Here is an 18,347-nt window from a genome sequence, read left to right as displayed (position 1 = left end):
CACAGCGGTGACGTCACCGCTGTGCTGTTAGGGCCGGAGCTCAGTCAGTGTCAGGAAGCAGACCCTGCGCGGAAGCGCGGCCCTGCGCTAAGTAACCCGATGTTTACCCTGGTTACCCAGGGACCTCGGCATCGTTGGTCGCTGGAGAGCGGTCTGTGTGACAGCTCTCCAGCGATCAAACAGCGACGCTGTAGCGATCGGCATCGTTGTCGCTATCGCTGCAGCGTCGCTTCGTGTGAAGGTACCTTTAAGGCCCCGTCTCACATAGCGAGATCGCTAGCGAGATCGCTGCTGAGTCACAAGTTTTGTGACGCAACAGCGACCTCCATAGCGATCTCGCTATGTGTGACACGTACCAGCGATCAGGCCCCTGCTGCGAGATCGCTGGTCGTGTCGGAATGGCCTGGACCTTTTTTCGGTCGTTGAGGCCCCGCTGACATCGCTGAATCGGTGTGTGTGACACCGATCCAGCGATGTCTTCACTGGTAACCAGGGTAAACATCGGGTTACTAAGCGCAGGGCCGCGCTTAGTAACCCGATGTTTACCCTGGTTACCAGCGTAAATGTGAAAAAAAACAAACAGTACATACTCGCCTTCTGATGTCCGTCAGGTCCCTTGCCGTCTGCTTCCTGCTCTCACTGACTGCCGGCCGTACAGTGAGAAGTGAGAGCACAGCAGTGACGTCACCGCTGCGCTCTGCTCTCAGTGTACGGCCGGATCTCAGTCAGAGCAGGAAGCAGACGGCAAGGGACCTGGACACCGAAAGGCGAGTATGTAGTGTTTGTTTTTTTTGGTAACCAGGGTAAACATCGGGTTACTAAGCGCGGCCCTGCGCTTAGTAACCCGATGTTTACCCTGGTTACCCGGGTGCTGCAGGGGGACTTCGGCATCGTTGAAGACAGTTTCAACGATGCCGAAGTCGTTCCCCTGATCGTTGGTCGCTGGGGAGAGCGGTCTGTGTGACAGCTCCCCAGCGACCACACAGCGACTTACCAACGATCACGGCCAGGTCGTATCGCTGGTCGTGATCGTTGGTAAATCGCTTAGTGAGACGGGGGCTTAAGTCACTGCTTTTGAGAACTGTTATCTCTCCATTGTCCTGTCATTAGACTGCTTTTTTTCCTGGCTACCTTCTCTTTTTTTCTTTCTTTTTTTTTCAGCACAGTAGTTACTCAGAGTTTTTACTGCCTGGATGATAAAAGAAGCTGATGAGTCACACAGTCATGTTACCTTTTGTCCCCTATGTGCCACAGGTCTGATTAGGAAACATACCTGTGTGACATCATATCCTGGGACAGTAAGGAGCACTGTGTGACTCACTAACTTGGTCATGACAGCTACTTTTTTAAGTTTTTTATTTTTTATTTTATGAATATTGTCACTTGAAATTGCACTGGCATACTTCACAATAATTATCATAGAAAATGAACTTTATTTCTCCAGGAAAACTTGTAATCTAATTTCCCTATGCGACAGACGGAATAAAATCTATGATTAAAATGGATCATAATTTTAGCTGCTAGGCCGAGGGAGGATTCTGAAATAATGATGGGAAACCCACATGAAAATAAGAGGCCATATTTTGTAATGTGTGATATGTGAAAAAATGGTGTAAAAGACTTGGAAAGTGTCGCATGTAACATATTGATTAAAAGCTGCAATATGTTTTAGAGACTGTTAACACCTAAGGCATTTATTACTTCTCTTAAAAGAGAATGTGTAGTGAGAGTGTTGGTGTTAATCACAGCTGTACCATTGATATGTGCCATGTCTAACAACGATGAATTGTATGTGTTTTCAAGGTGGAATCTATGAAAGGTCAGACTTAACACACAACTTTAGCATTTTTTAGTATAGGGGATATTTTTAGTATAGTGTATATGCAAGGAATGAATCTTGAGACAATGCAGACTGCTCACTGTGAGGATTCTCCATGCCAACAATTGGAGCAGGTGGTCATTTGACCACAAGTATGCAATTTGCATACTTCCAGCCACACATTCCGACTAGACTTGTCCAACCTCGCTTGCATTGTCCATCTAGTCGTTACGTGACCGCATGTATTCAAATCACATACTTGTGGTCACACTCCCACAGCTCCCAGAGCCAGCACATAGAGTGATTGTAGACTTTTAACCTAGGGCCAGGCAACCCCTTTAAAAGGAATCTGCCACTAGGTTTTTGCTATCCTTTCTGAGAGCAGCATAATGAAGGAGTGGAGAACCTGATTTCAACAATCTGTCACTTACTGGGCTGCTTGCTGTCATTTTGATAAAATCACTGATTTATTTGCGATCTAGCAGTTCTCTGAATGCTGAGATCTGTATAACCCCACCCACACAACTGATTTGCAGCTTTCTGCCCATGTAATAATAATAATTTTATTTCTATAGTGCCAACATATTCCACAGCACTTAACATTTTAGAGGGGACTTGTACAGACAATAAAATACATTACAGAATAACAAAAATCACATAAATCAACAGATACCAGGAGGAATGAGGGCCCTGCTCGCAAGCTTACAATCTATGAGGAAATAGGGGAGGCATGAAAGGTGGATGGTAACAATTGCTTTCATTGTACAGTCCAGCCATCAGTATAATAAATAAGGTATTCACATAATGCTGCATAAACCGAACACCAACCAGTATGTGTATGGACACAGAAGGCTGTTAACTCCATTTAGGGTGAGTGAACAGATGATACAAGGGTCCTGATTTTGAAGAAAATTTTGTATGGGCAAGCAGGGATAGTTAGATAAGTATGTTGAGTCAATGGGATAGTCTAAAGTAATGCCTTTTTAGGGCACACTTAAAACTGTGGGTATTCAGGATTAATCGAAGTGTCCTGGGTAATGCATTCCAAAGAATTGGCGCAACTCTCGAGGAGTCTTGGAGACGGAAATGTGAAGTTCGTATTATTGAGGTTGTGAATCTTAGGTCAATAGCAGAATGGAGTGCACAGGTATGGTGGTAGACTGAGACAAGGTAGGAGATGTAGGGTGGTGGTGAAGCGTGAAGCTCTTTGTGGCTGAGAGCGATAAATTTATATTGAACACTATATCAGATGGACAACCAGTGCAACAACTGGCACAGGGTAAAGGCATCGGTGTAGCAGTTGTAAAGGAATATGATCATGGCTGCTGCATTCAGGATGAATTGGAGAGGGAAACCAATTAGTAGAGAGTTGCAGTAGTTCAAACGAGAATGAATAAGAGCTACAGTCAGAGTTTTTGCAGAGTGAAAGGTAAGAAAAGGTCAAATTCTAGAAATGGTTTTAAGGTGGAAATAGCAAGAGTGAGCCAGTGATCGGATGTGGAGGGTGAATGAAAGATCTGAATCAACTATGACCCCAAGACAGTGGGCATGTTGCTGGGGAGTAATGGTAGAACCACACACGGAAATGGCAATATCGGGCATAGCTAGGTTAGTGGAGGGAGGAAACACAAGGAGTTCAGTTTTAGACAGGTTCAGTTTCAGATAGAGGGAGGACATGATGTTAGAGACAGCGGAAAGACAATCCCTGGTGTTTTGAAATAATGCAAGTGTGATGTCAGGAGTTGAGGTGTATGATTGAGTGTCATCAGCATAATGATGGTACTGAATACCAAATCTACTGATTATTTGTCCAATGGGGCAGTATATAATTAGAAAAGGAAGGGGCCTATGACTGATCTTTGAGGAACCTTGAGAGTAAGGCTAGGTCCACATTGCGTTAGGGCAATCCGTTTAACGGATCTATTAAATGGATGCGCTAAAAATGAGCCCAAGTTGTCTTGTATTTTTACCATCGCGTTAACGCGTGCGTTAACATGTGGCTGCGCATCTGCCTGCGTTTGCAATAGAGTTCTATGCAGAACAAACGTTTCAGTTCACTGTGCGTTCGCCGTTAGAGCTGCTTACAAATGGATCCATTAAACAGTTGCCCTAATGCAATGTGAGCCAGCAAAAGATACAGTGAAGGAGAGGTCAGAGAGATAGGAGGAGAACAGGAGAGGACGGTGTCCTTGAGGCAGATAGCGCAGAGCATAGTGAGGAGGAGCAGGTGATCCACAGTGTCAAATGCTGCAGAGAGATCCAGGAGAATCAACATGGAGTAGTGACTATTAGATTTACTTGTTAGTAGATCATTAGAGATTTTAGTGAGGGTAGTTTCATTACAGTGTAAAGAGTGGAAACCGGATTGTAGAGAGTCAAGAAGAGAGTGATCTGAGAGATAGCGGATTAGACGGGAGTGGACCAAGCATTTCAGGAGTTTAGAGATTAATGGAAGATTAGAGACATGTCTATAGTTAGTTGCACAGTTTTGGTTGAGGTATGGTTTTTTAAGTAATGGATGTATGCTGACATGTTTAAATGAGGAGGGAAAGATACCAGATGAGAGAGAGAGGTTGAATATTTTAGTAAGGTGAGTGGTGACAGCCAGAGAAATGGACTGGAGGAGATGTGAGGAAATAGGGTCACTTGTGCAGGTAGTAGGGTGAGAAAATGCAAAAAGCCAGATCACTTATTCTTTCGTGACTGGTTCAAAGACATAGAGTGAGCAAGATGCATTGGTGGAGGAAGGACAGTACACAGTACTAATGAATTGGAAGAGAATTTCCCGTTGGCTATGGTCAAATTTTTTCTTTTAAATAATTGGCCAGATCATCAGCGCTGAGTGAAATAATTGGCCAGCTCGTCAGCGCTGAGGTCGGTGGCCAGGGCCCATACTCTTGGATTGAGGAGGGAATGAAAAGTGTCAAAGAGAGGTTTTTAGGATCATTGGAAAGTGAGGGAAAGAGGGTGTTGAAATAGGTTTGTTTCGAGAGGTGAAGGGCAGAGTTGTATGTTTTAAGCATAAACTTATAATGGATGAAATCTTTGCCAGATTGGATTTTCTACACAGATGTTCAGCGCACCTGGAGCAATACTGTAGGAAGCTTAATAGCAGCGTGTGCCAGGGTTGTCGCCATCTGTGCCAAGTTGTTCTATGTGTAGGAGGTGCAGCTTCATCCAGGACACACTGCAATGTATCATAATGTTTAATTGCAGAGTCAAGACATGAAAGGAAGGATGTTGGAGTCAATGATGACTGCCAATGCTTCATAAGTTTCTGTGTGTTAATATATTTCTATGAGTATGGAAAGTAGGGGTGTCCTGTTCAGGGTGGCAATTCTTGACAGAGAATGAATAAAGTTTGTGGTCAGAGAGCGGGAGAGGGGAGTTAGTAAAATCATGCACTGAGCAGAGGAAAGTTAGTAAGCTGTGAAAGGCCGAAGGAGGTTAGAGATAAAAGTGAGTGGCAGATGAGGAGAGGTGATCTCCAAAGGAGAGATTAAAGTCCTCCATGATGAGGGTGGGGATGTTATAGGATAGAAAACGTGGAAGCCAGGTGGCAAAGTGATCTAAGAACTAACAGGAGGGGCCCGGAGGGCGATACACAAAAAGCTGCGAATCAGTGGTGGAGTCTGATTTATAGAGAGCTCATGAATATAGAGGACTACATGGCAGCAGGTTTATTAGTCTTCTTGTGATAATCTCCTATTTATAAAACTGATTTTATCAAAACTACACTAAGCAGCCCAGTAAGTGACACATTGCTGGAATCTGAGTTTGTTTCTACATTATGCTCTCAGGTCAGGTCACAAAAACCTGGTGACAAATTCCCTTTAAAGAATTGTACCATGAATGCAATGTATCACCTATCCACACACGACACAGATTTTCAGGTGTGGATTTTGAGAACACAACCTAGTGGAGGTTGTACTAGCAAATCTTTGCCCAACGTTTTATGGGTGCAATTTTCTACATAGCATTTTCGAGGGGAAAAAATAATTGTCGGTTATTTGGTTTAAAGGGAACCTACCACCCCGTTTTTAAAAAATAAGATAAAAATAGTGTGAAATAGGGGCAGAGCTGGGCTTTACATTAGGGCCTTTTCGGTGCCTTTACACCCCCGTTAGGCTGCCGAAATACCTTAGTGAAGTGGCCGTTTTCTGCTGTCACTCAAGTGGGTCAGGTCAGATGGGCGTGGTCACAGCGCTGTTTGTCCCCCAGGATCCTGCTCATCATTACGTTGGTGGCGTAGTGGTGTGCGCATGTCCAGCAGGCGAATCCACTGCCCAGGAGATGAATAACGGCGCGGTCTTCGCTATTCAGCCGTTTACCGGTGGGCGCGGCCATCTTTCCTGTGGCCGCGCCTGCGCAGATGGAGCGCTCTGCTGCCCGGGACTTCAGGAAAATGGCCGCGGCAATCTCCATCTGCGCACGCGCGGAATCCCGCGGCCATTTTCCTGAAGTCCCGGGCAGCAGAGCACTCCATCTGCGCAGGCGCGGCCACAGGAAAGATGGCCGCGCCCACCGGTAAACGGCTGAATAGCGAAGACCGCGCCGTTATTCATCTCCTGGGCAGTGGATTCGCCTGCTGGACATGCGCACACCACTACGCCACCAACGTAATGATGAGCAGGATCCTGGGGGACAAACAGCGCTGTGACCACGCCCATCCGACCTGACCCACTTGAGTGACAGCAGAAAACGGCCACTTCACTAAGGTATTTCGGCAGCCTAACGGGGGTGTAAAGGCACCGAAAAGGCCCTAATGTAAAGCCCAGCTCTGCCCCTATTTCACACTATTTTTATCTCATTTTTAAAAAACGGGGTGGTAGGTTCCCTTTAAAAAAAAAACCAACAACATTTTTGGGGGGGCTGGAAGCCTTTGTGTGAGGTTTTTTTAAGGACCATAGATTATGTGATGAAAGGAAGCAGGAGATGAGGTCAGAGATATATGGAGGGGACAGATTATACACAGCCTTGCAGTTCACGATTAGTTTTTGTTAACCAAATTCATTAGGCAATGGTTAACAAGAGAGGCAGTAACTTTGTTCTGCACCTGTCTGTGCTATGCTCTATGTTAGGTTTTACAAGTGGTCCGGCATGTCTCCATGATACCAAGAAGCCTACAGAGGCTCGTTGTACACACTCCTGTGTCGCAGCCCTAATCCAAAACTCTGTTAATAGTAGTAAGTTTGTACTTGTGTTAGGTGCGCAAGGCGGTAGCCATGGTTGAGGGGCTGCGTTCCCACGCCCTGGCACCCCACAAATAAACAGTGTCCCTGTCAATCAATGTTGTGCTGTGTGCAGTGTGGAGTACTCAATTTCAGGCCGTAGGCCTGCACTGCATCCATGTCCTTTGGGCCAGGGTCAGCCGCACATAAATCAAGTGACACTCGCTTCTTAACAACAAATTCAACATTACTTTTAACAGTCTGAATTCAATTGATGACAAAGCACAGCACATTTCCATATTCTCTGTTTGTTCAGCCTCAGCTATCCCTTTGCTTACTGGTCCTTTCAGCCCTCGAGATTCTCTGTCTGGCTCCGAAGTACTCACAAGACCCGTCCAGTCTGCCTCACACATTTCCCAGTCCGGCTTCCATTTGTTGGAAGTAAATAAGGCATGTTTCCCAGTGCCTATATCGACCTATAGGCCCCAAATGTTACAGGAATGTCAGCTGAAGACTGTTTCTGATGTTCTCATACTGCCAGAACAATGCATACTTCTCGTGCCCTACAGCCCTCTGGACTTGAATTTGTACTATTACTTAACTATCTCATTATCTCTAACTAATCTAACCAGGAAGTGGTCCCCTTCTTATATGACCGTTTTCCCTCCCATGAGCAGCTGGACATATTAACCATATCTAAACCTGTGTTTTACTTCCTATAACTAATATGCCCACCACTGCATACTTCCCTTTCTTACTCTAAACTATCAGCGGTATACTATACCTTTCACATAATCACAACACATTAGTTTCTATAAGGTTCTATGCAGTTTACATTTTACACTGCTAAGAAAATACAATAAAACCACGTAGTTAAATATACTTCTTTCTCCAAGAGCTAGGGTACAGGTGAATGGCCTTCTGTCTGGGGATTTTTCCTTGTATAGGGCAATGCCGCAGGGGTGCCCTTTGTCTCCTCTGCTGTTTGCGATTGCTATAGAGCCTCTGACGGCGGCGATATGGAGGGATAGGGATATGAAGGGATATAGATATGGAAGTCATGAAGAGAAGATAGCCTTGTACACGGACAATGGATTATTATTATGGAAGATGCGCAGCAGTCTTTGAGGGTGGCTATGCATAGCATTACTAAATTTGGAGCTCTTTCGGGACTATCTATTAAATGGGACAAGTCTGTGTTGCTCCACTTGGACATGGCGACTGTGGATCCTGTGATTCCCTTACAGGTGGTTAAATTATTATTATTATTATTATTATTATTATTTATTATAATAGTGCCATTTATTCCATGGCGCTTTACATGTGAGGAGGGGTATACATAGTAAAAACAAGTACAACAATCTTAAACAATACAAGTCACGACTGGTACAGTCGGAGAGAGGACCCTGCCGGCGAGGGCTCACAATCTACAAGGGATGGGTGAGGATACAATAGGTGAGGGTAGAGCTGGTCGTGCAGCGGTTTGGTTGATTGATGTGCAGCGCCCCAGAGTCCTGGTCGTTGCAGTACTGTGGCTCCGCCACTAAAGGGGAGCTATGGTACGTCTGATGGCACTGAAGGAGTTCATCTGATCAGGTATCACAGACACCAATACATTTCACAGTCGGGCCTCCGGGGGGAGCTAAGGGTTCTATTCACTAGGCCACTCCCCACCATAGTGGGTAAACTGGGGGTCAGGCAGGAAGTTAGATCAGAAAAGCTGACTGGGTTGGAACCAGGCAACACCTTGTGGCAGAGGGTGTTGTGGGGGAAGATACAGTAGGGTCTCTGTCAGGGGTGGGATCCTGACAGAGGCTTGGCAACTTGAACGAACGTAACGGGACCGTGCCTGCTCAGTATAGCGGCGGTGCCCAAGGAAGGACTAGAAGAGAGATAGATTGTGCTGAGTGAGAAACGAGATCACGCAAAAGGAGAAATACCAGTAGGGGTCGTGCTGTAAGACCGAGGCAACATCCTACTGAGGCGCACTACCGGTGGCCGGAACGCCGAGGGAGTATAATAACATTCAGCTTCAAGCAATACTCCAAACAGCGGCAGGACAGTCAGTCTGAGGCGGGCTGTCTAACCTAAATCACCTATGCAGTCTTGGGGGGCAACTTGTGGAGAGGGGCGACTCTAGGGTCCCGGAAGAGCTCCGAGCCTACCCGTCAAACGGGTGCCGTCCCAACCAGAACACCAGGGAGGGACGGAGAATTAGCAGAACATCATCTAATTGAGTTGTGAGGGAACTTAAGAAACAGACACAACAGTTGTGGGGACTTTCCGTAAGCACAGCAGGGGAGGACCGCAACACATAGCGCTAGAAGGAAGGCACCGATTTCCACCTGTGAAGGGAACTCTGGAGGTGCCATTGGACCGGCCGGACTTGCGCAGCCTGGTGAACCATATTCTGGACTGAGGACCCAGAGATCTTCAGTAAAGAGGTAAAGAGACTGCAACCTGGTGTCCTCGTTATTTACTGCACTGCACCGCTACAGCCTCACCACCATCATCCGTCATACCTATTACACTGTGCGCCCCACGGCAGGGTCACGGACCGGGCCTAGCCACCGTGACAACCCCAGAGCAGAGACTCAGAGGCCCGGCACCGGGTACCCCTCGGCCCTGCGGCAGTGGGGGCGCTACAACTTGGCGTCACGAACAGGATCTACTTAAGCCTGAAGAATCAGGTCATGTGTGCCTTGGAACTGTGATTTGTTGTGCTTGGACTGTACTTTATTGCAAGGACTGTGCTGCGCCATTTACCGCCAAAATCCGCCGCCATTACAACGCTGAGGAGAGCGCAGGAGAAGAAGAGGGGCGTGGAGTGGGCGTAGGCAAGCTGAAGAGCGCGAAGAAACAATGGCCGCCCAGTCTAAATATTTCTGCACCGTGAGGACGTGTCCGTCAGCAGCAGAGATCCGCCTCCTAATCCTCAATGGAGGGCGGAGACCGAGAAGACGACACCGCCCACGAAGGAGAGAGCGGGAAAAAGACCAGGAAGTGACCCACGTGGAGGACGCTATGGCCAGCAGCTCCGAACCCGACAGTGGGGTTGAAGTGGAAGTCTTCCCCAACTACCCGGATGAGCCCAGCGGCCCGTTCTCCGTGGACAGCACTGAACTTCTGCGGGTCGAGATGGAGAGCCTGATCGACCAACTCCTCCAACTGAACATGAAGGCCCAGGCTCCGCACCAGGCAGCGCCGGAAGAAGGTCCTCAGGCGTCGGATCCTGCACCGTCACCGGAGCAACTGCTGGGATCCTCGCCGACACCGCCGGAAGAACCCGCCGCGGAGGAGGAACTTGCATCGGCTGGTGAGTTCGCCGACCCCGTCCCGCTGGCCGAGGGTTTGCTGGTGGGTCCCGTAGCAGCACCACCTCTCCCGGGAACCCATAGACTCCAGCGCCTGCTACCATGGGAGGAAGCCACGGGCATGGAACACCGTATGCGAGCCCCAATCACCCCTACTCCCTTGCTGTGTGAGGTCCACGCGGAGCGCACAGTGTGCCGCTGGGTGAACCCCGAATCCAATCTTATGGGGTTCCTCGGGGTGGAGACCCAAGAGGGGGAGATGGTACAGGCCCTAAGCTGGGAGGAATACCGGGTCCAGCTAGAACGACAGTGGAAAGAGGAGGAGAAAACACACCAGGCCGGGCGGGAGGCCCACCATCAAAAAGACTTGGCGGTCAAGGACCGGGCCCGCAAGAATCCCACTGCTCAGCAGGCCCCGCGCAGGCAGGGCACCGTCATTGACTTTAAGCTCCGCGGGGGCTGGGGCTTTATAAAGGAGCCGGGTCTATATGCTGAAGTTTTTGTTAACCGGCGGGATGTAGAGTCGCATCTCAGAGAGGGCCACCCAGGCCGAGATCTATATCCAGGGGATAATGTCAGCTACACCCGGCACCTTGGAGAGAAGGGGTGGTTTGCCCTGAACGTCCACAAGAGGCACAGTCCCATGTCCCCCGTGGCCAGGGTGCCCCCTTGTGATTGGCCTACGAATACCACTGAGACCACCGTGGTCACCCCAACGGGCACCATTGTGAAGACCACGACTTGTCGCGTCATGACCTCCACCGCTGTCGTGGCCACGCAGGCACCTCCTCAAGTGACCAGCGTGTCTACTGCCCGCACCGCTGCAGAACTAAAGACTGTGGGTACACAGACCCCCAGATGGGACGACAGACCCCCTTATGCAGTACCGGGCGGTTCGCAATACCCAAAGGGGTTGCCCCCGCCGGTGCTGCCTCCTGGGTGGTTTTGAGTAGATGTTCCCATATAATGCTTTAACATGTAAATAGTTAACTGTTTCTCTGCTGTTTTGCTGCTAAAACCCGTCCAGGGTTAACTCTTAAGGGGATCCTTCTGTTGACCTGGGATCCCTATTGTTTTGCTTTTGTTGGATGTTTCCAAGTTTTTGCACAAAGTTTCCAGAACTGCTGAAATCATGAACAGTGCATGATCTGAACTTCTTGTATATAGTTTGCACCTTATTAAAGGTGCTCCCTACTGGTTTTACTTAAAGAAGGACTCTTTGTGAAGATACCACACTGGAACCTTTGTTGAGTACGGACTGGTAGCCTGAGAAGGCGTGCTACCTCATAGAGACTTAGTCCTCTCTTAAAGGAGATGTTCACTTGTCGCACGTAAATAGTGATATTGCTTTAAGATAAGTAGCAATGATGTTTGGCGAAAGAAAATGATGATAATGTTTACATGAGAAAGTTATATGTATTTAACTAGTTAATTGTGAAGAAATGCTGATGATGTTCCGGAAAGAAAGTGAAAGCGAGAAGAAGGATGCAGTGGGCCCGTAGGGGTAGACGTGGTGTCCAGCATGCATGTTAGTGAGAAAGGTAATGAGAAGGGTTGATGTTGTGTAAAGAAAATGGTTAATTACGTTGATAGATAATTAGGATAGAAGGTAAACCCTGAGTCCTCATAGGAGCCATACAGAGATGGCTCAGTGCTCTTAAAATTGAAAGTATGTTATGTTCTATACTGTGTATAGTAGTTGAAAAGACAGAAGGCTCGGGCTGAAAGGAGCGGTCCTGTAAGAAAGGAGAGGCAGTAGGTCTGGCGCCGTTAGGACAGGCGGTCCTGCAGATTTAAAGAAGGAGAATGAAAAAGTTAAATTACCTTATAATGTGATTATAGGAAGGTCTTTAGTGGATTTAGAGTGTATGTCCTTAAAGGCAATGTTAAATTAATGTTCAACAAATTTTGCACTTAGTAGAATACCCGGTTGGGTAAGAAAAGTTATTTGTAGCATGTTGCTATGATATTTAACCACGTTTGTAACGTTCAAGTGTCCTTACCTCCCATAAAGGGAAGCCTGTTAAATATGCTTATTGTTATTACACTCAACAAAATTGTATGTCTTTTTGCTAACTTGTATTGTTGTTTTCTTCCCAGTCCCGGAGTACTGTGTTTAACCAGGGGGGAGTGCAGCGCCCCAGAGTCCTGGTCGTTGCAGTACTGTGGCTCCTCCACTAAAGGGGAGCTATGGTACGTCTGATGGCACTGAAGGAGTTCATCTGATCAGGTATCACAGACACCAATACATTTCACAGTCGGGCCTCCGGGGGGAGCTAAGGGTTCTATTCATTAGGCCACTCCCCACCATAGTGGGTAAACTGGGGGTCAGGCAGGAAGTTAGATCAGAAAAGCTGACTGGGTTGGAACCAGGCAACACCTTGTGGCAGAGGGTGTTGTGGGGGAAGATACAGTAGAGTCTCTGTCAGGGGTGGGATCCTGACAGAGGCTTGGCAACTTGAACGAACGTAACGGGACCGTGCCTGCTCAGTATAGCGGCGGTGCCCAAGGAAGGACTAGAAGAGAGATAGATTGTGCTGAGTGAGAAACGAGATCACGCAAAAGGAGAAATACCAGTAGGGGTCGTGCTGTAAGACCGAGGCAACATCCTACTGAGGCGCACTACCGGTGGCCGGAACGCCGAGGGAGTATAATAACATTCAGCTTCAAGCAATACTCCAAACAGCGGCAGGACAGTCAGTCTGAGGCGGGCTGTCTAACCTAAATCACCTATGCAGTCTTGGGGGGCAACTTGTGGAGAGGGGCGACTCTAGGGTCCCGGAAGAGCTCCGAGCCTACCCGTCAAACGGGTGCCGTCCCAACCAGAACACCAGGGAGGGACGGAGAATTAGCAGAACATCATCTAATTGAGTTGTGAGGGAACTTAAGAAACAGACACAACAGTTGTGGGGACTTTCCGTAAGCACAGCAGGGGAGGACCGCAACACATAGCGCTAGAAGGAAGGCACCGATTTCCACCTTTGAAGGGAACTCTGGAGGTGCCATTGGACCGGCCGGACTTGCGCAGCCTGGTGAACCATATTCTGGACTGAGGACCCAGAGATCTTCAGTAAAGAGGTAAAGAGACTGCAACCTGGTGTCCTCGTTATTTACTGCACTGCACCGCTACAGCCTCACCACCATCATCCGTCATACCTATTACACTGTGCGCCCCACGGCAGGGTCACGGACCGGGCCTAGCCACCGTGACAACCCCAGAGCAGAGACTCAGAGGCCCGGCACCGGGTACCCCTCGGCCCTGCGGCAGTGGGGGCGCTACAGATGGTTACAATACTTAGGTATTATAATTTCGGCTAAGATAGAGGACTTTGTGTGGCTCAACTTGACTCCTTTGCTTGGGAAATTCCAGCAGAAGATTGGGGCCTGGAAGAAACTATTTCTGTCTGTGGCAGGTAGAGTCAATCTGCTCAAAATTATACTTATGCCTCAGCTCCTCTATATACTGCATAATGCTCCAGTATGGTTGGCACAGAGCAAATTTTATAGAATTAATACTCTATTTAGGGATCTGATTTGGAATGGTGGACGGGTACGCATCAAATTAGAGCATCTGGGTAACTGGGTAAAGGGGCTAGTTCATGTTAAATGAAAATGTATCAATCTGCTTTGTAATTTTGGTATCAGTTTGTGTCAGATTGTATTACATTTTTGATATATGCCTTAATAAAAAGTACTTGATTAAAAAAATATGTAGTTGGAGCGCCCCCAGACGCAGGGCCGCGGGGTGCTCGGTACCGGGCCTCTCTGTCTCGGTCCTGGGGTTGTCACGGTGGCTAGACCCGGTTCGTGACCCTGCTAAGGGGCGTCCAATAAAAGGGGTGATGATGGTGCGTGGTACAAGGCGCGATGAATAACGAGGACACAGGGTTGCAGTCTCTTTACCTCTTTACTGAAGGCTTCGGCATCCGCAATCCAGAGCACTGCTAACAGGGCTGACTGAGACCGGCCGGTCCGAAGGCACATCCAGAGTTCCCTTTGCAGGTGGAAATCAGTAGCCTTCCTGCTAGCGCCTGTGTGTTGTAGTACCTCCCTGCTGAGCACCACGGGATAGTCCTCACAACTGTCGTGTATGTTTCTATTCTTTTTCTCCGTCCCCCAGATGATATGGCTAGGACACACCCGTATGATGGGGTAGGCCTGGAGTTATTTTATAGGGACCCTAGAGATGCCCCTCTCCCACAGTTGCCTCTGTTGTCTTCGTTAGGTGTAAAAGGTGAGACAGCCAACATAAAGTTAACTGCCCTGCCGTAGTTCAAGGTAATGCGTAGAGTCTATTACTTCCTCGGCGTTCTGGCCGCCGGCTACGCGCCTCAGAAGGATGTTGCTGATCTTGGAGCACGACTCCTTCTGGTTCTATTCTCCTTTGTCCTGTGATCTCGTTTCTCACTTCTCCATAATAAAACTCGCTTCGTGTCCTTTCTTAAGATGCCACCACAACGGGTGCAGGCGCGGCTCCGTAACGATCTGTCCTTTTCGCTAGGCCACTGTCAGGATCCCACCCCTGACAGAGACCCCCCTGAATCTTCCCAGGAACTCCCTCTCTCACAGGATGTTGCCTGGGCTAAACCCAGTCAGCTTCTCTCTAACTTCCTATCCAACCCCCAGTTTTACCAGAGTGTGAGGAGTGGCCTAATACATAGAACCCTTTTCTCCCCCTGGTGGCCAGAGTGTGAAGTGTAATGTGTGACTGTGATACCTGGTCAGGTGAACTCCTTTAGTGCCATCAGACGTACCATCACTCCCCTTAGTGGCAGAGCGACATCACTGCAACGACCAGGACTCTGGGGCGCTGCATATACTTCTTGCAAATGTTGTTTTCAGAAAACAGAAAAGCGTATGACAGTCTCTGTCACACCCTTACACTCAGACTATATCCAAATCCTTGGTTCCTGTAATCTCCTGAGACGTCTATGAATTCTGAACACTGCACAAAACGTGATTAGCAGAAAGTCCAAGAACGGGGAAATTCTGCATGCTTCCCAAAATCCACAAATCTGGAAATCCAGGAAGACCAATTATTTCATGTGTGTGCACCCTTACTGAGCAGGTATCTGGATGGGTAGAGGGTATTCTTAAACCACTGGTAACACCCAGCTTCATTCAGGACACAACTGACCTATTGAGTAAACTATCAGCAATAAGTGCTCTACCAGAAGGTGCCATCCTGGCCACCATGGATGTGGAATATTTGTACTCTAATATCCCACACCAGGATGGATTAAATGCCTGCAAATTCTTCCTGGACAACACAGGGACTAATGCTGATTCTTTGGTGAAACTTATAAAATTCATCCTCACCCGCAATTACTTTGAATTTGACAACAAGATATATCTACAAAAGACTGGCACAACAATGGGAAGTAAAATGGCCCCACAGTATGCAAATCTTTTCATGGCCAAGCTTGAAAGTGACTTTTTGTCCTCATGTCCCATCAGGCCTCTGGCCTACTACCGCTACATTAATGATATTTTAATCAACTGGACGGAGTCTGGGCCACAGCCAAAGACGTTCCATGAACAGTTTAATCAATTTCATCCTACCATCAACTTAACACTCGACTACTCCTGCACTGAAATTAACTTTTTGGACACCATCATTAAGCTGCAGAACAATAAAATAGAAACAACCCTGTATCAGAAGCCAACCGACCGTCTAACATACCTCAAATGGGACAGTTTCCATCCAAAACACATAAAAAACTCTATTGTCTACAACCAAGCCATCAGATACAATCGTATATGTTCCAACCCCATGGATAGAGATGAACACCTTGGTCGCCTCAGAAAGACCTTTTTGAACCAGGGCTATCATCCAAGAACAATTGAAAACCAGATTACAAGAGCCACCAGAATATCATGTATCATGGAATCACCTGCTACATTACAAAGCTAAAGAAGAAAGTAACCGGGTGCCTCTAGTAGTCACCTACAATCCAAATCTGGAGGTGCTAAGGGGAGCTGCACGGAAATTACAACCTTTACTACAAAAAGATGCCCGACTACAATCCATTTTTCCAGACCCCCCACTACTGTGTTTTAGGCAGCCCCCAAATCTAACAATCATCATTGTCAGAAGCTCGCTGTCCTCTCCAACAGCTGCAGGAACCTTTGCTTGCAACCAGAAAAAATGTAAAACCTGTCCATTTATAATGACCAGGTATTTTCAGCTGCGTCACTTCTAATGTGGTGTACTTAATTATTTGTACTAAATGTCCAACTGGGGGAGACAGGGCAGAAACTGAGAACAAGTATGAACTCTCATTGCCATACAATAAGAGAAAAAAGAATGGATCTACCTGTGGCAATACATTTTTGTCTCCCCAATCATAACATTATGGACATGAAATTAACTGCATTGCCATTATGTCTGCCATCCAGCATAACCAATTATCTAATTCCTCACAGTACCACATGCCTCACAGCCTGTTGTGCTGACACCTGTTATGATCTGGTGGCCTAAGAGCAGCATGAGACGTACTCCGGAGAAGGTGGTACCTGTACTGACCGCAGACCCTGAACTTAACACCGCAACTAGAAGTAGCCGTGGAATGTACCTATCACTCCCTAGACATCTCGACACAGCCGGAGGACTAATTACCCCTAAAGATAGAAAAGGGAAAACTATCTTGCCTCAGAGAAAATCCCCAAAGGATAGACAGCCCCCCACAAATATTGACTGTGAGAGGAGAGGGAAAAAAACATACACAGACTGAAATCAGAATTTAGCAAAGGAGGCCACTTCTAGCTAAATAGAAAGGATAGGACAGAGTACTATGCGGTCAGTATTAAAACACTAGAAAATATCCACCACAGAAAATACAAAATCTCCAAGTCTAACTAAAGATATGGAGGGTATGTCTGCATCTCCAGAGATACCAGCTTGGCTAAACAAATCCTTATACAGACCAAGCTGGACAAGACAAAAACATGGAAAAGAACTGAACAATAAGGCCACAGCATGTGGACAGCAAAAATCAAGGCCAGAACTTATCTTTGTTGAAATGAACAGCAAAGCAGGAGAGACCAGGTAGGGATGAGAATCCTCCAGGAACAATGGACAACTGGCACTGACTAAAGGGTCAAGCAAGACTAAATAGCCCAGTCAGAATTGCAAAAAGTGAACACACCTGATAAATGCTGCGATCCAGAGACAGCAGTGCTACCACTTATAACCACCAGAGGGAGCCCAAGAGCAGAATTCACAACAGTACCCCCCCCTTGAGGAGGGGTCACCGAACCCTCACCAGAGCCCCCAGGCCGATCCGGACGAGCCAAATGAAAGGCACGAACCAAATCCTCAGCATGAACATCGGAGGCAACAACCCAAGAATTATCCTCCTGGCCATAACCCTTCCATTTGACAAGATACTGAAGCTTCCGCCTCGAAAAACGAGAATCCAAAATCTTCTCAACCACATACTCCAACTCCCCATCAATCAACACCGGGGCAGGAGGATCAACAGAGGGAACAATGGGCACCACATATTTCCGCAACAAAAATCTATGAAAAACATTATGGATGGAAAAAGAGGCTGGAAGGGCAAAACGAAAAGACACTGGATTGATAATCTCAGAAATCCTATAAGGGCCAATAAACCGAGGCTTAAACTTAGGGGAAGAAACCTTCATAGGAACATGACGGGAAGACAACCAGACCAAATCCCCAACCCAAAGCCGGGAACCAACACACTGACGACGGTTAGCAAAACGCTGAGCCCCCTCCTGAGACAACACCAAATTGTCAACAACCTGAGCCCAAATTTGCTGCAACCTGTCAACCACAGAGTCCACCCCAGGACAATCAGAAGGCTCAACCTGCCCTGAAGAAAAACGAGGATGAAAACCAGAGTTACAAAAGAAGAGTGAAACCAAGGTAGCAGAACTAGCCCGATTATTAAGGGCAAACTCGGCCAATGGCAAGAAAGCCACCCAATCATCCTGATCAGCAGACACAAAGCATCTCAAATAAGTTTCCAAAGTCTGATTAGTTCGCTCGGTTTGGCCATTTGTCTGAGGATGAAA

Source organism: Ranitomeya variabilis, chromosome 3 (genome assembly GCF_051348905.1).
Source record: "Ranitomeya variabilis isolate aRanVar5 chromosome 3, aRanVar5.hap1, whole genome shotgun sequence".
Classification (NCBI taxonomy): domain Eukaryota; kingdom Metazoa; phylum Chordata; class Amphibia; order Anura; family Dendrobatidae; genus Ranitomeya; species Ranitomeya variabilis.
The sequence above is the reverse complement of the archived record's forward strand: the minus strand, read 5'-3'. Positions refer to the sequence as shown.